At 41.0% G+C, this 20,533-nt stretch overlaps 1 long non-coding RNA gene across 1 annotated transcript; it reads left to right on the top strand.

The window, feature by feature from the left end:
* Positions 1 to 195: 195 nt before the first annotated feature.
* On the top strand, positions 196 to 19,756 carry LOC132394389 (uncharacterized). The gene is made up of 3 exons (XR_009512306.1): positions 196 to 794; positions 2,119 to 2,265; positions 16,695 to 19,756. It is a non-coding gene; the product is annotated as an uncharacterized LOC132394389 (long non-coding RNA).
* Positions 19,757 to 20,533: the final 777 nt, after the last annotated feature.

Here is a 20,533-nt window from a genome sequence, read left to right as displayed (position 1 = left end):
CCCCAAAGTTAGTAATGAAAAGAAGAGGTCATGTCCTGATGGGGAAGGTCTTCAATGATGGTTGCTATCTTCATGAGGCTTCACCATTTGAAGATGTCCTCAATGATTAGGAGGACTGTCTCTATGAAGGAGCTGACAGAGTTCTTGCAATGCTGCGCATTGGAACCTCCATAGCGGGCGATCAGCCAGAGAGCTCTCCTCCGTACATCTATAGAAATTTGCAGGAGTCTCATGTGACAGTCTGAATGATGGAAAACAAAGAGGTAAAAGGGCAGATGTTGAACCTCTGGGCTCCTGGGTGGAGAGGGAAGAAATAAAGGGCAGGGATGTTACCTTGGACCTGACTTTGATGTGAGCTGAATGCCTACTGAGATGCAGAGTGAAGAGATTCCAGAAGGGTAAACACAGCATAGCCAACGAGACTGGTTTTAATGAATGACTTAGAGGCATAGTGAAGGAATGTCAGAGTGCAAACCTCAGATCGATAATAATGATGCTGTGAAGGTTTTGAATACAGGAACAGAGTGGAAGATCTTGTTGTGCAGAGCAGGCTTGGAGCTCCAGAAGATTACAAGTACACAGAAGCACAAAACAATGAAGGGAATTAGCATGTGGATGAAAACATTAAACTCAGATATTGAGGCCTGTGAGAGGCATGTAGATCCCAGCGGTGAGCAGGAGCTCGTGTGAGTCAAGCTTGTTGGACAAGTTAAGATTTGCGAATGGATTATGCCGGAGAGCTGGTCAGCAGAACAGTGGAAGTCAATTAATAGAACACAAAACACACAAAGAAGGTGAGCATCATCCATTCCTGCAAATACAGCTCTTTTCTGTAGTGATTGTCTTTATATAAATGTGAATAGAATGTAAGCCTTTAATTCGTGTGGGATACATTTCTTCAGTCAAATACCCCAACCACTATTATGTCTCATGCAAAATACACTGCCTCAGGAGAGAATCAGTTCTAAATCCTGCTAGAATGTAGAAGACAAGCCCGAAGCTTACAAAGGCCTATTTTAATAATGTGGGATTGAAGTCATTGAGAGAAAATAATGTAGACAAATCTACGGTAAAGACAGTACAGATCAAAATAAAGGAGACAGGCAGAGAATTCAGACCTGATTACTGTTTATGGCTCATTTTTTTTTCAAAACATTATTGGGTCTATCTGCATTCTGCAGGTAACACTAAATTTACACATGGACTAGTGATTCATTGTGAACTCCTGTGATCTTTTGTGTCACCTTTCGCCTCCTTGCCTCTCAAGGATATAGCAGCCTCTTTGAATAACCCCTCTGAGGTTGAACGTTCCAATGATTCATGACCTGCTGGGGAGAAAGCATAATCACATCTCTACTTTACAATAGTGGCCCTTTGTTTTAAAACTCTGGTCACTACTTCAAGGCTTTCTCACAAGAGGAAATGTCCCCTTTCACATTCACCTTGAGATGACCCCAGTTATTAATTGTATTTTGCTGAAGGAGGTTTTGGTTGGCTCTCCTGGACTTGGCCTGCCACCTGGAGTCACAGACTGGTGTTCCTGCCTTCCTTCATTCAACCTGCAGATGTCGAGGACTCACCTGGCTGGATCTTGAGATCTCGGAGCTACCTTTACAATCTCTCAATGACCTGAGACAGTGCCTGCTGAGGATCTACCCTAGCGGTAACCTGGATTCAGCTCTGACCTCAACTACTGTCTCTGTGAAGTGCGAATGCTCTTTCTTTGACCACCTAGATTTTCTTCACAGATGCTCCAGTTTCTTCCCACGTCCCACTGGTAGGTTAATTAGTCCCTATGAATTGCCCCTAGTGTGTAGCTGACTGGTAGGAGGAGTTGATGGGAAGGTGGAAAGAATAAAATGAATTGGAATAAGTTTAGCAGTTAGTGGTTGGCATGGGCACAGTGGGCTGAAGGATCTTATTTTTGCTTTATCCCTCTAAGAGTCTTCAACTCTAACTTAGATCTGGATAACCTTGGGAAAATATCTTAAGAGCTTATACTGGAATGATCATTTTATATTGAGCCTTACCTCCTAGGACAATGATATTACCTCAGTTGTATTTGGCATTATTTGGGACAATTGGAGCTTGACTCATGATCTTCATTCTTTCTTGCAGCTGTGCTGAAAACAAGAGATGGGAAACAAAAGTGTTTTTGGGCAGGGGTTTCCAACCAGTTCCTGATGAAGGACTCCAGTCTGAAATGTCAACTGTTTACTCTTTTCCATAGATGCTACCTGACCTGCTGAGTTCCTCCAGCATTTTGTGAGTGTTCCTTTCTCTGGCAGTTTGTTCCATATATGTACACATTCTGAGTGAAGACATTATCCCTCATGTCTCTATACCCACTCCCCTTAAATTTACGCTCTCTAATTTTTGGTTCCCTTGCCCTTGGAAAAAGGTTTTGTGCATTCACCCTGGTGATCTTCCACCGCTGCCCCTCATGAATTTGTATACTGTTTCCAATGATATAAAAATAGGATGAGGTGCATTGTACAGTGACCACATCTCTGAGGTACAGAATCGGCTTCATTATCTCCTGGGTGTTCTCAAGGAATCTGAAAGGCACACTATGATTGCAAGCTTTTTATTTTCTTTCTTTAATGCAGAAAAACCATTGTTAGGATCCTGAGTAACATAAACCACAAAAGGACCAGAGAGGCCTTGGGTATTGTTTCAGGTCGTGAGTTGTTGCTGACTGGAATATGACTGAAAAGGCGGAGGAACGGAGCATTTTACAAAAGGGAATTGAATAAATACTTAAGGAAGGAAAATGCATAGATTTTGGAAAACAACTGAAGAACTCAACTAAAGGGCCAGCATCTAGGCAATGGGCTGAAGAGCCTTTTAATGTGTGATTTCCTGATTATCAGTTATATATTTGTCCAACACCGAATGATGGTGCTTAATCGGGTAAAATCTTAATTGCTTTGTACAAACTGTGTTCAGTTCCATGATGCAGCTAGGTTTAACACCACAAGGACAGCAATTAGTACAATCTTCAATCCAGGACAGCCTCTAAAAAATCCTTATTGCTATCAGCCGCCTGCAGAGCCTGCGGAAAATTACCATGTCGTTCTAATATCCATTCTGCAATTCATGTGGGACTCAAACCTTTTTCTTGTCTGAACAGGCTCTGTCAATCAAAGACCTGATCCAATTAAACCTTTTTTTTCAGTTTGTACAAAATGTACTAAACTGCTTGCAAATGTCTAAGTAATGCAGTTAGGTAGATCAACAGTAAAAAATAGAATTTTAAGTTCAGTCTGGTTGGCATACGCAGCGTACCTTCAGGTAAATGACACTTGCATATTTCCTGTCGCCTATGTGGATTAGCAATAAGCTGCATAGACACTCAACCCTGCACTTTAAGTGATTCAAGATCAATTTTATAGTTGCCCTATTCTGTATATGTGCACCCAGAGTGCTTTTGCATTGAAGCTTGAGGATTTAAATTAAAGTAATTGAATAAATCTAGAATGAAATAAACCTGGTTTCAGAATAAATAACTCTGAAACTACAGGGTCCTCATTAAAATGCATATGGTTCAATGATACTCTTCAGGGAAGGAAATCTGCTATCCTCATGTTACCTGGTATATAAGAGTTCCCAGACACATCAACGTGGTTGACTTTTAATTGCCTTCACAGTTCAAGGGCAATTAGGGATGGACAATGAATACAAGCATTGACAGTAATGATCACTTATTGTGAGCAATTAAATATTTCAGAGCACTTGATTTAAAACTTTAAATTGTTAAGTATCTTTCACTGAGCTTTGGCTACCTGCATCTTGCTGTCATTATGAAGCTTTTGCTTCATAATGACTCCCATGAGTGATTTGTTATATTAAAAGTGATACACAAATTATTGTTACACTTAGAGCAGACTCATGATGAGATTTACAGCCATCTCCGTACATGGGTCTCATAGGGAACGTACGCCAGTCCATCAGATTTTTAGCCATATCAACCATAAGAAAGCTCTGTAAGCATGCATCCTTGGTTTCTTGGAATCTTTAATGCAATGTTAAGAACTTCAGGAGACAGTTCTGCATTTTGATTGAAGTATAAACAGGTAATTCTTGCTCATGTTTGTTATTTGTTGCTACCTGACTTGACAGACAACTTTCCCCAAAGCAATTCAAGTCTTCAACTTTCACAGCTGCCCTAAGTCAGTAGTGTAGCTTCGATAGGTACATGGAGGGGCAGGGCTTAGAGAGATATAGGCTGAATGCAGAAATTGGCAGACATGATAGTTAGCATGGACTGGCTGGTTGGCTGAAAGGCCTGTAGGCACACTGTGTTGTTCTCTGACCCTGTGAGTCTATGTTCACATTGTTTGTCAGTGGAAATTCTTTGATGAAGTCTCTGCAGTGAATTCATTGCAATATCTTTAATCAGTCCAACCTGGATGTGATTTTATGGCTTGGATTGATTTGTGCATTAAAAATTTTGCCTGTGATGATCTTGTTCATCCATTGCCTGCCCCTAGTACACAGTGACTTTCAGACCAAAGACTTGAGAAGTCCATTGGCGTCACAGCATGCTTATTGCAAAATAATTTGGAACCTATTACCAGACAATTACATGCCTGATGTGTGTCGAATATCCACATAATTAAAAGCTTTCCCTCTGCAATATGATGAGGCTGTAAAACTGCAAAACCAGCACACTGTTACTCATTGGCCTGTGCTAGCTCGTTGATGTTATTGATTATGTTAGTGGTATCAATCACTCAAGTCTTAAACCTCTGTTATCTCCATTCTCAGCTCCACAGTCTGCTCCAGAACTGACCATCCATTTTCCCAGCCTACTGTGATTTTTCACACTCCGCCCCCACTCTAACTCTCCCTGACAGCCAGTCAGTACATACTGTTGAAATTATCCCGACTGGTTTCACTTCATCCTTTTACTCTTTTTCTGCATTAGATTTCTTCCTTCTTTAGCTCTTTACTCTTCCACCTATCTGTTTTTGGCTTCTTATTTCACACCCTCCCCCCACCACTCACACACCTACCCCTCACTGGGTCTCACCTACCACCTGCCAACTTATCCTCCTTTCCTTCCTATTGTGGCTTCTGCTCCCTTCTTTTACAGCCCAGATGAAGGGTCTCTGCCCAAAAGGTCGACTGTTTATTCCTCTCCATAGATGCTGCCTGACTTACAGAGCTCCTCCAACATTTTGTGTGTGTTGCTCAAGGTTTTGGCATCTACAGAATCTCTTCTGTTCACGTTTGCAACATGGACCAGTACAGCAATTCGAATGCACAGGAGTTTAAGAGGGTAGTGGACTCTGCCCAGTATATCGTACGCACGTACGTTGAAAGCATATCGGTGAGGCTCTACCTACATCATCAAACATTCCCACTAACTGGTCTATGTCATGTTCTCACAGTTACCAGCAGACAGAAGGTACAGAAGCCTGAAGTGCCATTCTGCCAGGTTCAAAGACACCCACTTCCCTTCAATCATTTGGTTCTTGGGAAAAAAAAACTGAAACAACTCTAATCACCACCTTTGAACAGCAACACTTTGTGCTACAATAGGCTTTCTTATTTTTTGTTCTAAATGTATTCCTGTCTAACTTTGTGAAATTATGTTTAACTTGTGTCCCTGGTACTATGCGCCTATTATGTTGCTGCAAGTAATTTTACCTTTGCACCTGTGTGTACATGTATTTGTGTGTGTGTGTATATACAATTTCTGCATGCGACAATAAACATGGCTTTCTCACCCTCGTTATTTTAGTTCTCCATCCTAATATTTTCTTTACCCTCTCCCCCACTCCTTTCATTCTCTACTGTCCCTTTCCCCTTGGCACATCGAGGTGTGTTTATGTTGACATGTTATCTCTGAGTGACCTCATCAGTTGGAACTAACCTGGTATAAATTTTTGCAACTTATAAAACGCTGATAGTTTTCTTTAAAAATAGACATATCATGAAGTCAACTTGTATAGAAATGAACATGCATGATATGAACAAAGGAAAATCTGCAGGTGCTGGAAATCTGAACAACACACACAAAATGCTGGAGGAAATTAGCTGGCCAGGCAGCATCTATTGGAAAAAAGCACAGTCACCTGCCCCTACACCTCCTCCCTCACTTCCTTCCAGGGCCCTAAACAATCCTTCCAGGTGAGGTGAAACTTTACTTGTGAGTTTGTTGGGGTCATATTCTGTGTTCGGTACTCCCAGTGTGACTTCCTGTATATTGGTGAGACATGGCATAGATTGGGAGACCCCTTCACAAAGCATCTACATTCTGTCCACCAAAACAAATGGCTTCTCCCAATGGCCACCCATTTTAAATCCACTTCCCATTCCCATTCCAATATGTCCATCCGTGGCCACCAGCACTGTCATGATAAGGCTTAGGTTGGTGGAACACCACCATATATTCTGTTTGGGTAGTCTCTAACCTGATGGCATGAACATTGAATTCTCAAACTTCCAGAAATGCCTCCCCCCACCTCCCCCAATTCATCATTTCCCATTCCCTTTTCCCTCTCACATGTTATCTTCCTTGCCCACCCATTGTCTCCCCCTGCTGCTCCTTCCTTCATTTCTTCTTTCTTCCATGGCCGTCTGTCTTTTTCACCAGTCAACTTCCTAGCACTTTGCTTCATCCCTCCACCTCCAAGTTTCACTTTTCACCTGGTGTTTCTCTCTCCCCTCCCCCAACATTTCAAATCTACTCCTCAACATTTTTTTCTCCAGCCCTGCTGAGTTCTTCCAGCATTTTGTGTATGATGCATGATAGGAAAAATACTTTGGCTTCTCTGTTAGCTTCCTGACTGGGTTCTCTACAGTCTCTCGCTGAGCATACTGAATGGTTGCATCCCAATTTGGATTGGACATTCCAATGCCCAGGATTGGACGAGGCTGCAGAAGGTCATCTCCATCATTAACACAACTCTCCCCACCATCAAGGACATCTTCACAAGGCAGAGGCTCAGCAAGCAAGCAAGCATGCATCATTAAGAACCCTTCCCTTCCCAGACATACCCTCTTCTTGTTACTACTATCAGGAAGGGAGGAGGTAGAGGAGCTTTAGAGCCACACACAACATTATAGGAACATCTTTCCCTCTGCCATCAGATTTCTGACTGATAAAGGAACCCATGAACAACACCTCTCTATTCCTTATTTAATGCACCATCTATTTATTTTGCAATTTATTGTAATTTTTATGTCTTTATGCTGCAAAACAACAAATTTCATGTCATACAAATGGTGGTAATAAATCTGATTGTGTTCCTGAGCTCAGTTAACTGCAGAAGCAATGGCATAACATGAGCATTTTAGTCAATAAATCATAAATTTCCAATGACAAATTACCTTGAATGTATGATATTAGATTACCATGCCAAGGGGTTGGAGAAAATCTAAATTAAAGTGAAATAGAAGAAACTGGGTCAATTCAAATAATGTTCTTCCAAGAATTATTTTTTAAAATCATTCTTTAGGAGCTTAGTGGTCAGAGAAATAAAACTGTGAAACAGTGTAAATCAAACAATTTAATTTCACTTATGTATACAAAAAATGGTTCATTTGGACAATTTTGACTCTGATTTGGTTTAATGTGGTGTGATAGTGAAGGTCATTGCATTCAATTTATCTCTCTGTGTTGTGTATTTATTAGATAAAGTGTAGGATATATTTACTTGTACCAATTGACTGAATCCTGCATTGCATTGTGAAAGAAGACAATGCTGTAATATTAAGACATAAAATTCTGTAGATGCTGGACATCTCAAGTAACACAAAAAATGGTGGAAGAACTCAACAGGTCAGACAACATCTGTGGAGGGAAATGAACAGTCAATGTTTTTGGTCAAGGCTCTTATCAAGACTGGAAAGAAAATGTTAGAGTATTAAGTGGGTCAAAAGACTTCTCATTAATGAAAAGCAAATCTTACATTTTTTTCTGTCCATATCTACTGAATTCCTCACTATGTTCCTGTTTAATTATCAAGGGCAGTGTGTGAAGAGCTGTCCTTAAAGATCTTGAACTTTTCTTCTAAATTTGAGAGAGGAAAGTATGATAGGAAGAATTAACCCAGAGGAAGAACTAAACAAGCTTAAATGTGTATTTACCGCTTGAGTGTGGGGTATTGGTTGATCAAAATAGAAGTTCCAATTGTCACCATATTTTATCTTGGTGTTAATCTAGAATAAGTGATTTAATGATATTTGTGTTACATCTCTGTTTGTGGTAGTCAGTTGGAGCATTCTTTCATGCCAGTCCTGCACAACAGCACAATGAGAGTGTTGTAGTGTTGAAGGAACCATTGCTGTAACTATTAAAGTGAACCATGTAGAAACTGTAGCTGGGAAATATAAAAGATCTTTATTCAACACAGCATATTTATTGGAGAGAATCTTATTTTCCTCTCCTGATACAAAGTTTTATACTTGCTTAACAAGACAATAATAAATGATGAACTAGTTTCAATGGCTATTACTAACTACAGTACTTAACTTCGACAGTTTGAATGTAGACAAGCGACATTGCAATAATCCATATTTACAATGGGAGCACATCCCAAGCGACAGAAACTTTTTCAATATTCATATGGCTGGCCTGAGAATAAACACCTGACATTTCCCTAACTATGTAAAACAATAACCAGAATATTAAGACCATAAGACATAGAAGCAGAATTAGGCCATTTGGCCCATCAAATCTGCACCACCATTTAATCATGGCTGATCCAAGTCCACCTCAACCCTATTCTCCTGCCTTCTCTCCATAGCTATGAACACCCTGACTAATCAAGAATCTATCAGCCTCCACCATAAACACACCCAGTTACTTGGTTTCTAAGCTGCCTGTGACAACGACCATCATCTGGCTAAAGAAATTCCTCCACATCTCTGTTCTAAACCTCTATTCTGAGGTTGTACCCTCTGATCCTAGACTCCCCCACTATAGGGATCCATCCTATGTAGGTCTTTCAACATTTGATCCGTTTCAATGAGATCCCCCCTCATTATTCTAAATTTCAGTGACTACAGGCCCAGAGCAATCAAGTGCTTCTTACATAATAAGCCTTCCATTTCTGGAACCTTCTCCGATGTCAGCACATCCTTTCATAGATAGAGGGCCCAGATCTGCTAACAATTCTCTAAGTGATGCCTCACCGGTACTTGTAAACTCTCAGCATTACATCCTTGATCTTATATTCTAGTCTGCTTGAAAAGCATGCCATCATTGCATTTGCGTTCCTCACTATGGTCTCAACCTGCAAGTTTATGTTTTAGAGAATCCGGCATGAGGGTACTCCCCAGTGCCTTTGCACCTCTGATGTTTGACTTTTCTACCCGTTTAGAAAATAGTCTACATTTTTGCTGCTTCTACCAAAGTGCATGAGCACACACTTCTCTGCACTATATTCCATCTGCCACTTCTCTGCCCATTGTCACAATTTATTCTAGTCCTTCTGCAGACTCCCTGCTTCCTGAACAGTACCTGCCCCTCTGCCAATCTTTGTATCATCTACAACCTTGGCCACGAAACCATCAATTCTGTCATCCAAATTCTTGATATATATATAACATGAAAAGAAGCAGGCCCAATCCCAACCCCTGTGGAACACCACTAGCCACCAGCAGCCAACCAGAATAGGCTTCCTTTATTCCAACACTTTCCCTCCTGCCAGTCAGCCAATCTTCTATCTGTGCTAATATCTTTCCTACCATGTGCTCTTTTCTTGTTAAGCAGTCTCAGTTGCAGCACCTTTTCAAAGGCCTTCTGAAAATCCAAGTAAACAATAACCATTGGCTCTTTTTTGCCTATCCTGTCTGTTATTTCCTCAAAGAATTCCAACAGATTTGTCAGGCAGGATTTCCCCTGAAGGAAAGCATACTGACTTTGGCCTACTTTATTATTTGTCTCCAAGTACCCTGAAACCTCAACCTTAGTGAAATCTAACATCTTCCCAACCACTGAAGTCAGACTAATTGGCCTATAAAAACGTGGACTGCTTATTCCCTCCATAGCTTTTGCCTGGTCTATCGACTCAACCTGCAAGTTAGCCTTTAAGGTCCTCCCTAGTCCGAGGACTCACCAATCCCTTTGCATCTCAGATTTTTGAATTTTCTCCCCATTTATAAAACAGTCAATGCTTTTATTCCTTCTCCCAAAGTGTATGACCATACACTTGTATTCCATTTGCCACTTCTTTTGCCATTCTCCTAATCTGTCTAAGTCCTTCTGCAGACCTCCCTGATTCTTCAAAACTATCTGGCCCTCCACCTATCTTCATATCATCATTGAGCCCAAGCAGCTACGTCCTGAACTGTGTGTAAAATGGCAGTGGTATGTTTTTAACAATGGTTTAATACAGGAACTTGCCATTTCATTGCCAACTTGATCTCCTCCTGAAAATTTCAATGACCACCAGTTAAAATGAATATTCATCTGCAGCAACACACACAAAATACTGGAGGAACTCAAGCAGATCAGGCAGCATCTGCCTCCCCTGTGTGCTTTCACTGGGTCAGAATCAGAATGTCCCACACCCAATGACTGGTGAACAGGTTTTATTTTCAGAAGACTGGTTCTTATTTTAATTAGTAGCTGCATAACTCCGTAATAATCCCTAACACCATTTTATATATCGAGCAAGGCACATTCACCTATGCGGCTACGTTGAGGTAGACCTCATGTTTCTTTTCAAATGAAAGCTCAGATCCTCCAGAGTTCAAAAAGAGCTGATTATTTTATCTAAAAATAAATTTGTAATACTTCTCACTAACTGGTGCTTCTTTTCACCTGGATAATGCTGTTGAAATTCATTGACTGTGAAGCACATTGCTCATTAAATGGGGCTACTTTTTCTTCCTCTCTTCATTCTCATGATCTTTACATGGTGTTAGGTTCATGTTAGAGTGATCCAATGGCACAACCAGTAGACAATGCCTCACTGTGATGCTTAATTAGGAGTTTAAGGAGATTTGTTATGCCAGCAAAGACTCCAGCAAATTCCTGAAGATATGGAGAGCATTTTGAGTGTTCGCATCTCTATCTGGTATGGAGCCTCCAATGATTGAAGGAGGCTGCAGAGTGTTGTAAACTCAGCCAGTTCCATCATGGGCACCAGCTTTCCCACTATCGAGAATGTTTTCCAAAAGCAGTTTTTCAACAAGCCCTCACCATCCAGAACATGCCTTCTTCTTGTTACTACCTTCAGAAATTACATACAGCAATCTGAAATTACATTCAGCATTTTAGGAACAGCTTCTACTCTTCCACCATCAGATTTTTGAGCAGTCCATGATCCCTTGAACACCATCTCACTATTTTGCTCTCTTTTTGTCCTATTTATTTATCTTCTAAATATGTTTTTTATTGTCTCTTATAGTAGGTTTTTTATGTATCATGTTGTGCTGCTGCTGCTGAACAATACATGTCACAAAATGTGTCAGCAATAATAAGTTTGATTTTGATTCTGATTCTGGCCCAGGTTCAGTCCTGACCTTGGATGCTGTCTGAGTGGAGTTTATAAGTGTGATGATGTGACCATGTGTTCTTCCTCCAGATGCTCCCTTTTTTCCTCCCATACCCTAAAGATCTGCTGGTTGATAATTGGCAATTGGTATCTGGTTTAAATTTGTCACCTGTACTGAAATACCATGAAAAAAATCTTTGTTTAGCATGTCATCCGTACAGATCATTGCAAAACATAAGTACATTGAAGTAGTACAAAGGGAGAAGCAATAACTGAACATAGTGTTCCGATTGAAGAGAAGGAGTACTGCAGATGAATAATAAAGTACAAGGGTCAAGATGAGGTAGATGGTGAGGTCAAGCGTTCACCTTTATCATACAAGGTATCCATTCAAGAATCTGATATATAGTGGGACAGAATTTGTCCTTGTGTACCAGAAGTGGTACATGTTTTCGATATTTTTTATCTTCTGATAAAAGGAAAAGAGAGGACTCTGAGGTGAGAAGAGTCTTTGACTTATTGGTTGATATCCTGAGATATGTAGTCTGAATCTGAGGGGGAGAATAATTTATCATGAGACTTGCACTTGACAGTTAGTATGGGCTTGATGAGCAGAAGGGCGTTGCCATTCTGTATTGTTCCGTACAGTTAGGATATGTACGGATGTTTATGCTCTGCTTAAATTTGCTCCTATCACTTAATGACATTTTACTTTTATTGTCCACCCCTCTGCTCCATTCTCCCTCATCTCTTTATCCTTCCTTCCCTCTGCCTCTCTCCATATCCATTCTGCCTGCCAGGAAGCTTTGCTGAGGCATTTCCCGGGATTTCTTGTTGAACTCACTGGTGATCCTTACATTCATGACAAGAACAGAAAAAATCATAACAGGAGTAGGCCTTTGAGTCCCTGAAGTCCGCTCAAACACTCAATGAGATCATGGCTAATCATGAACTTCCCCTGAGCAAGTTCTAGACTTAAATCTGTCAGCCTTTGCCTTCAATGTGCACAGCCTTGCTAGTTCTGGGGAATAGGATTTTAATTATACATAATCCTGAGAGAGAAGGAATTTCTCAATGTATCCATTTCAAATTGTGGTCCCTTATCCTGAAGTCTTGGGTTCCCAGACCAGAGGAAACGTCTTAGCACCATCTACTCTGTGAAGGTCTCTGAGTAGGTTTCAACATGATTGATATTTATTCTTCCAAGTACCAGAGATCCATTCTTTTGGATTCCTTTTTGTAGGGAAGCTTTTATCACCACATCCCCTTTATTGAAGCATGTCACCATTTTGAAGACCTTTACCAGGCTGCCTGCAAAATTATCACAAGAGCTCGACAGCACTGAGATTCTGTGGTGTTTGTAGGTTTTAGGTGCAAGGTGAAAGGTATGAGAGGGACCTGAGGGTTGACTTGTTCACACAGATGGTGATCAGTGAATGGAACAAGGTACCAGAGGAAGAGGCCGAGGCAGGTGTCATAACAACATTTAAAAGGAACTTGAACATGGATGGAGAAACTATAGAAGAATATGAGCCAAAGGCAGACAAATGGGGATTGGCTTAGATCTTGGTCAGCATGGACCATTAGGCTAAAAGACCTGTTTTCATGCTGTATGCCTCTAGATGCAAGGCTGGCTGAAAAGTGAAACTATTTAAAGGTTGAGCTTTAAGCAGATGGGGCAGAGTAAATGTCTGTGTGTTTGATTGTTGTAAGCAGGCATACCACAAAACTCCACTATCCAACATGATCACAAGATGAATGCTCACATACAGATAGAGGAAACATCACCCTCACGTATTGAGGTGACTACAACCTCATCAGTCATCCTTTAGTAAGGACAAGGCTCACATTCTACGTTGCTTACCCCAGTGTGTGTACGTCAACATCTACTGATGCAGTAATTCTCCCATAACCAGTTCCTTTTCTCCTGGCGCCCTCATACACAGAGGTCTGATAGCTAGCAATGTTCCTTTTGTCTATCAACTGAGATCACCTATTAACAGAGAGTGATATACTTTGCTAATGCAATAGGAACATCACATTAGACCTTTTGCTTATTCTGTAACTGAATGTGAATTGAGCATAATGAACATTATATTCAAGGGAAAATATATTGAGAAATAATTTAGAACTTCATGAATTTCTATTTTACATTATAAGCACATTCCATTGATAGTTATTTATGTAACAAGTAAGTTGTTTGAAAGTGTTGCACAGAAAATAATAAACTAAGATAGCAGCAAGCCACTAAAAGGTGTAATAATTAATATGGAAACAATTATCTCCTCACCACACAGTTCGAGGAAATTTGATATGTCATAAAGGACACTCAAAGCTGCTGTGCAGATTGACTCTGTGGTTAAGAAGACATATGGTGCATTGGCTTTCATGAATTGAGTTTAAGAGCTGAGAGGTAATGTTACAGAGAGAGGACTCTAGTCAGACCCCACTTGGAGTACTGTGCTCAGTCCCAGTTACCTCACTGCAGGAAGGATGTGGAAACCATAGAGAAGATGCAGATGAGATTTACAAGGATGTTGCCTGGATTGGGGAGCACGCTTTATGAGAATAGGTTAAGTGAACTCAGCGTTTTTTCCTTGGAGCGTGGAAGATGAGAGGTGATCTGATAGAGGTGTATAAGATGATGAGAGGCATTGATTGTGTGGATAGTCAGAGGCTTTTTCCCAAGGCTGAAATGGCTAACATGAGAGGGCACAGTTTTAAGGTGCTTGGAAATAGGTACAGAGGAGGTGTTTTATACTTTTTTTAAATTTTGATTTATACTTGTGCGTATGGGCTATGCCATAGCCCTGATTTTCACTTCTGCGTTGCTCTACGCCATAGGTGTCAAACTCAAGGCCTGCGGGCCATATCCGGCCCGGCGTACAATTATATCCGCCCCACGAGATCATTTTAGATAGATCTATTATTTTAATTATTAATGGCCCGGCGATATGAAGCCTATGATTGTAAGTTAATACCAATCATAAAAATAAAGCTTGCTCAGCAGTCTTCTTCATAAGAAACGGAATTTGTGAAGTGAAACACTTTGTAGTTATAGCAGAGACTGAGACACATGAGAACAGGCTGAAAAAACAGAGGCAATGAAAGCTGCGTTCGCACGCACCTGACTGATCCGGCCCGTATGAAGCTGCATTTTGCCCAATCTGGCCCGTGACCTAAAATGAGTTTGACACCCCTGCTCTACGCCTTAGCGAGCATGCTTTGGTGTGCGCCAAAATGCTTGTTGGCGGTAGGGTTTCTATGCCACCGTGTTGACTTTCTTTGTGACAAACTTGGACAAGGAAATGCATTTCAAACATTTTCGCATGTCGACAGGTAGATTTGACGATTTGGTTCATCTATTTCACATCGGTGTACAGACATGACAGAGAAAAAGTAACCAGAAATGCGTAGGAGGAAATGCGATGCTACCAAGCGGACCAATCACAGTTGTTGTGGTCTGTGTCGCCACGATGCGTGAGTTACTTTTTTGGGGAGATGCAAGTCACCATACAGCGTAGGGTACGCAGTACCTACAGCATACATGCGACACAGAAGTATAAATCATGCTTTAGGGGTAAGTTTTTTATGCAGAGTGGTGAATGTGTGGAATAGGCTGCCGGCGGCGGTGCTGGAGGTGGATATGATAGACTCTTTTTAGAGACTCCTGGATAAGTACATAGAGTTTAGAAAAATAGAGGGCTATGGGTAAGTACATGTTCAGCACAGCATTGTGGGCCGAAGAGCCTGTATTGTGCTGTAGATTTCCTAGGTTTCTATGTTTCTATAAAGGCGATAGTAAATTTCTACATCTGTTGGAGAGCATTCTGAGAGGCTGCATCACCGCCTGGTATGGAGGTTCCAATGTGAAGGATCACAACAGCATTGAAGACTCAGTCACCTTCATCACATGTAGAGCCTTGTCCACTATCAAGGATATCTTCAAGAGGCAGTGTCACTCGAAGGTGTCATCATCAGGGACTGTCACCATCCAGGAGGTGCCCTCATCATTACAGTCAGGGAGGAGGTGCAGGAGCCTGAAGACCCACAAAGGGGAACAGCTTCTTCCCCTCTGCCATCAGATATATGAAGGGTCCATAAACACTTACTTGCTTTTTTTCTCTTGCTCTCTCTATTTATTTATTTTTGTAACTTAGAGTAGGTTTTATGTCTTGTGCTGCACTGCTGCTGCAAAGCAACCAATTCCATGACATATGTCAGAGATAATAAACTAGGTTCTGATTCTATCGAAACTTATAAGTCTCTGGTGACATACTGAATCTCCTCAAATGCCTAATGAAGTAGAACCGCTGGTGCAACATCTTCACAATCACATCAAAATGTCGGGCGCAGGATAGATCCTCTGAGATGTTCAAGCCCAGGAACTTTGACCCAAAAACTTCCAATGTTTATTCTTATTCATGGATACAGCCTGACTTGCTGAATTCCTCCTGCTCAAGATTTCAGCATGTGGAGAATCTCTCGTGGTTACAGTTTGTTGCTCACCCTTTCCCCATAGACATCTTAATAAAAAAAATACTAGGTGAGGGATTGAAAGAGAAATAACACAAATACAGACAGTTCCTTAATGGTATTAGGTTCATAAGTTTATGGAATGTATTAGAAATACACAATAGAGACATGCTGAACTGCAGTTGCTGCAATCTGGACCGACAAACAACTGGCTGGAGGAACTCTGCAAGCCAACAAGCATTTATGGGGGAGAAGGAAATGTCCTGATGCAGTATCAACCTAAAATGGTAACAATCCCTATCCTCTCATCAGCCTGCTGAGCCTGTGGCTCTGTGGGACCTACCAGCCTACAAACGTTGCATTAAACAGCGATGCCTTTACAACTGTTTGGTGTCATATATGCAAGTTAATACTTCAAAATGCAAACACAAACGTTTGGTTCTAATTTCTGCACTCATCCTTCACTGTACTTCTGCAACTCGGCTGGATTGTCATTTGCTCTTTGCAACGATCTATTCAGAATTCTGTCTCTATCACAATGACATTAGTTTCAGAGTCAGACAGCTCAGAAACAACATAGCCTTCGGCTGCCTGAGTCCTGGCTCACCATCCTGCACCCAGTTATATTTACTCTGCCCTGATCTAATTTTATTCTCCCTTCATTGCCCCAGAACAGTATCTCACAATTCCTCTTTCGGGCTATTTATTTATGTTATTTCTGTTGTAACACAGGAATTTTTAATGTCTTGCTTTGTCTTGCAGCTTCAGACCAACAAATGTAACCAACTATGTCATTGATAATAAATCTGATTCTGATTCTGTCATCTTTGGCACGTGGAAGGAAACTAGAGGAACCAAAGGAAATCCAGATGATCATAGAGAGAACATGCAAACTCCACACAGACAGGGACCAAACCTGCTTCTCTGGAACTGGAAGACAGCAGCTCTACCACATGCTGCGCTTCCCCCCGCCTCGAAAGTGACAGCTTCACATTGAACACAGGAAGAAGCAAGACTTCCATTCAGACTAGTTTAATGTCCTGTATAGCAGGGCACAAATAAAACTCCTTGCTTGCATGAAGCTCACAGGGTGAACAATGGTAACAACAAATACAACTATATCTACAATGGTGACTGCAAAATATCAGAATGATGCGAAGTGCAGTTGTACTTATATCCATTTGCAAGATTTGCTTGTTTTTTGCATTGGGGGAGAGGGGTAATGTTCTTGTTGCCATTGACACGTGGGGGTGTTGATCTTTATCTTTGAATGGCTTCCATGGTGTGGCTGTCTGGAGAAGATGCACTGTACAAAGGAGTTGCATACTGCATACACACTTTGGTAGTGAATGTACCTCTGAACCTTTGAGTAACGCAAGGAGAAAATTTATAACGATAATATCGGAAGAGGTAGAATTAGGGGTTCAAAGATATGTGAGAGAGGTGATTGATAGCCATGGGGAAGAAGCTGAACATCTGAGCTCTCAAGCTCCTGTATCTTCTCCCAGAAGGTATAAGACAGAAAAGGGGGATGGGCTGGATGACAGGCACCCTCGATGATACAAATTAGCCTCTCAGAGTCGACGCATGTTGAAGAAGGACTGGATTGGAGGAAGTGATGAGCATTACAATAAATCTAGGCAGCATGGAGTAAATGAGGTGCTTGAGGAATATAAAGAATGTAAGAAGAATCTTAAGAAAGAAATTAGAAAAGCTAAAAGAAGATACTAGGTTGCTTTGGCAAGTAAGGTGAGAATAAATCTGAAGGGTTTCTACGGTTATATTAATAGCAAAAGGATAGTGAGGGATAAAAGTGGTCCCTTAGAGAATCAGAGTGGACAGCTATGTGTGGAGCCAAAAGAGGTGGGGGAGGTTTTGAACAATTTCTTTTCTTCGATATTCACTAAGAAGAAGGATATTGAATTGTGTATGGTAAGGGAAACGAGTAGGGAAGTTATGGAAACTATGACAATTAAAGAGGAGGAAGTACTGATGCTTTTAAGGAATTTAAAAGAAGATAAATCTCTGGATCCTGACAGGATATTCCCCAGGACCTTGAGGGAGGTTAGTGTAAAAATAGCAGGTGCTCTGACAGAAATATTTCAAATGTCATTAGAAATGGGGATGGTGCCAGAGGATTGGTGTATTGCTCATGTGGTTCCATTGTTTAAAAAGGGTTCTAAGAGTAAACCTAGCAATTATAGGCCTGTCAGTTTGACGTCAGTGGTGGATAAATTAATGGAAAGTATTCTTAGAGATGGTATATATAATTATCTGGATAGACAGGGTCTGATTAGGAACAGTTAACATGGATTTGTGCGTGAAAGGTCATGTTTGACAAATCTTATTGAATTTTTTGAAGAGGTTACTAGGAAAGTCGACGAGGGTAAAGCAGTGGATGTTGTCTATATGGACTTCAGTAAGGCCTTTGATAAGGTTCTGCACGGAAGATTAGTTAGGAAGGTTCAATCGTTAGGTATTAATATTGAAGTAGCAAAATGGATTCAGCAGTGGCTGGATGGGAGATGCCAGAGAGTAGTGGTGGATAACTGTTTGTCAGGTTGGAGGCCAGTGACTAGTGATGTGCCTCAGGGATCTGTACTGGGTCCAATGTTGTTTGTCATATACATTAATGATCTGGATGATGGGGTGGTAAATTGGATTAGTAAGTATGCAGATGATACTAATGTAGGTGGTTTTGTGGAGAATGAAGTAGGTTTTTAAAGTTTGCAGAGAGATTTAAGCCAGTTAGAAGAGTGGGCTGAACGATGATAGATGGAGTTTAATGCTGATAAGTGTGAGGTGCTACATTTTGGTAGGAATAATCCAAATAGGACATACATGGTAAATGGTAGGGCATTGAAGAATGCAGTAGAACAGAGTGATTTAGGAATAATGGTGCATAGTTCCCTGAAGGTGGAATCTCATGTGGATAGGGTGGTGAAGAAAGCTTTTGGTATGTTGGCCTTTATAAATCAGAGCATTGAGTATGGGAGTTGGGATGTAATGTTAAAATTGTACAAGGCATTGGTAAGGCTGAATTTGGAGTATTGTGTACAGTTCTGGTCACCAAATTATAGGAAAGATGTCAACAAAATAGAGAGAGTACAGAGAAGATTTACTAGAATGTTACCTGCATTTCAGCACCTAAGTTACAAGGAAAGATTGAACAAGTTAGGCCTTTATTCTTTGAAGTGTAGAACGTTGAGGGGGGACTTGATAGAGGTACTTAAAATTATGAGGGGGATAGATAGAGTTGACGTGGATAGGCTTTTTCCATTGAGAGTAGGGGAGATTCAAACAAGAGGACATGAGTTGAGAGTTAGGAGGCAAAAGTTTAAGGGTAACACGAGGGAGAATTTCTTTACTCAGAGAATGGTAGCTGTGTGGAATGAGCTTCCAGTAGAAGTGGTAGAGGCAGGTTTGGTATTGTCATTTAAAGTAAAATTGGATAGGTATATGGACAGGCAAGGAATGGAGGGTTATGGGCTGAGTGCAGGTTAGTGGGACTAGGTGAGATTAAGTGTTCGGCACGGACTAGAAGTGCCGAGATGTCCTGTTTCCGTGCTGTAATTGTTGTATAGTTATATAGGGTCAAAGATCATCACAGAAATGAAGGCTATATTTGAGACATCAGGATACAGAAAACTGGAACAAGGAAGATCAAACCACAACACAAGAGGAAAAGGAGAAACAAATGAGAAGTTGGTCATAGTCCGAGCAAATTAAGTTGCAGCGATCAGTATAAGATTAAAGTATCAGGATGAATAATATTAGATTCCCCAGGTTTGCTCAAAGATAATAAGGAATGTGATCATGCAGAAACCCAATTAAAGTTTTTTTGATACAGCCTTGGAATGTATTCCACTTTTTCTATAATTGATTTGTTTTCTCAGGGTTGCTGATTGAGACTAATTTAAAGTAAGGCACATCTACTAACTGACCTTTAAAGCTGGCCTCCTCCAGTTCTGTGACCTTTCATGTGATAGTGGGAGTTCTCAACACTTGGTTCACTATTGAGAACTTGAAGAATTTGGATACCACTAAGGAGTCTGCAGTGGCTTGACCACTTTATCGCCTGGCTCAGACTGTTGTTAGTTTAAGTCACTTACTAGCAACCAGAGCACAAATGGTGGCATGGATCATGGAGTCATACAGCACACATACAGACCCTTCAGCCCATTGTGTTCACGCTGACCATCAAGCACTCGTCTAATTCACCAGCACTTCTAGAACCTTCAAGTTCTCTTTATGAACCTCATTATCTATCTATCTACCTATCAATCAATATATCCATCTGGGCCAGATGCTTTCCATAGATTCAACCTCAGAAAGGATGATCTCACGTCACCCTTAGAGCCTAAAATCAGAGTAGTTAGTACTGTGGAGATTCATGAATGTACCTCCATGTTCTGCAGGTCAGAGTGAGCATAAAAAAGCACTCAGCTCATCTGGGAGCAAAACCTTGCTGTCTTTAATGTTGCTTGGTTTTGCTTTGTAGGAGGTGATGGCATTGAAGCACTGCCAGAGCTGTCAAGCACCCTTCCGTGATTCAGGTTTAGTGCAGAATTGCCGCCTTGCATGTGGGGTGTCTTTCCAGA

Source organism: Hypanus sabinus, chromosome 5, assembly GCF_030144855.1.
Source record: "Hypanus sabinus isolate sHypSab1 chromosome 5, sHypSab1.hap1, whole genome shotgun sequence".
Classification (NCBI taxonomy): domain Eukaryota; kingdom Metazoa; phylum Chordata; class Chondrichthyes; order Myliobatiformes; family Dasyatidae; genus Hypanus; species Hypanus sabinus.
The sequence above is the reverse complement of the archived record's forward strand: the minus strand, read 5'-3'. Positions and strand labels throughout refer to the sequence as shown.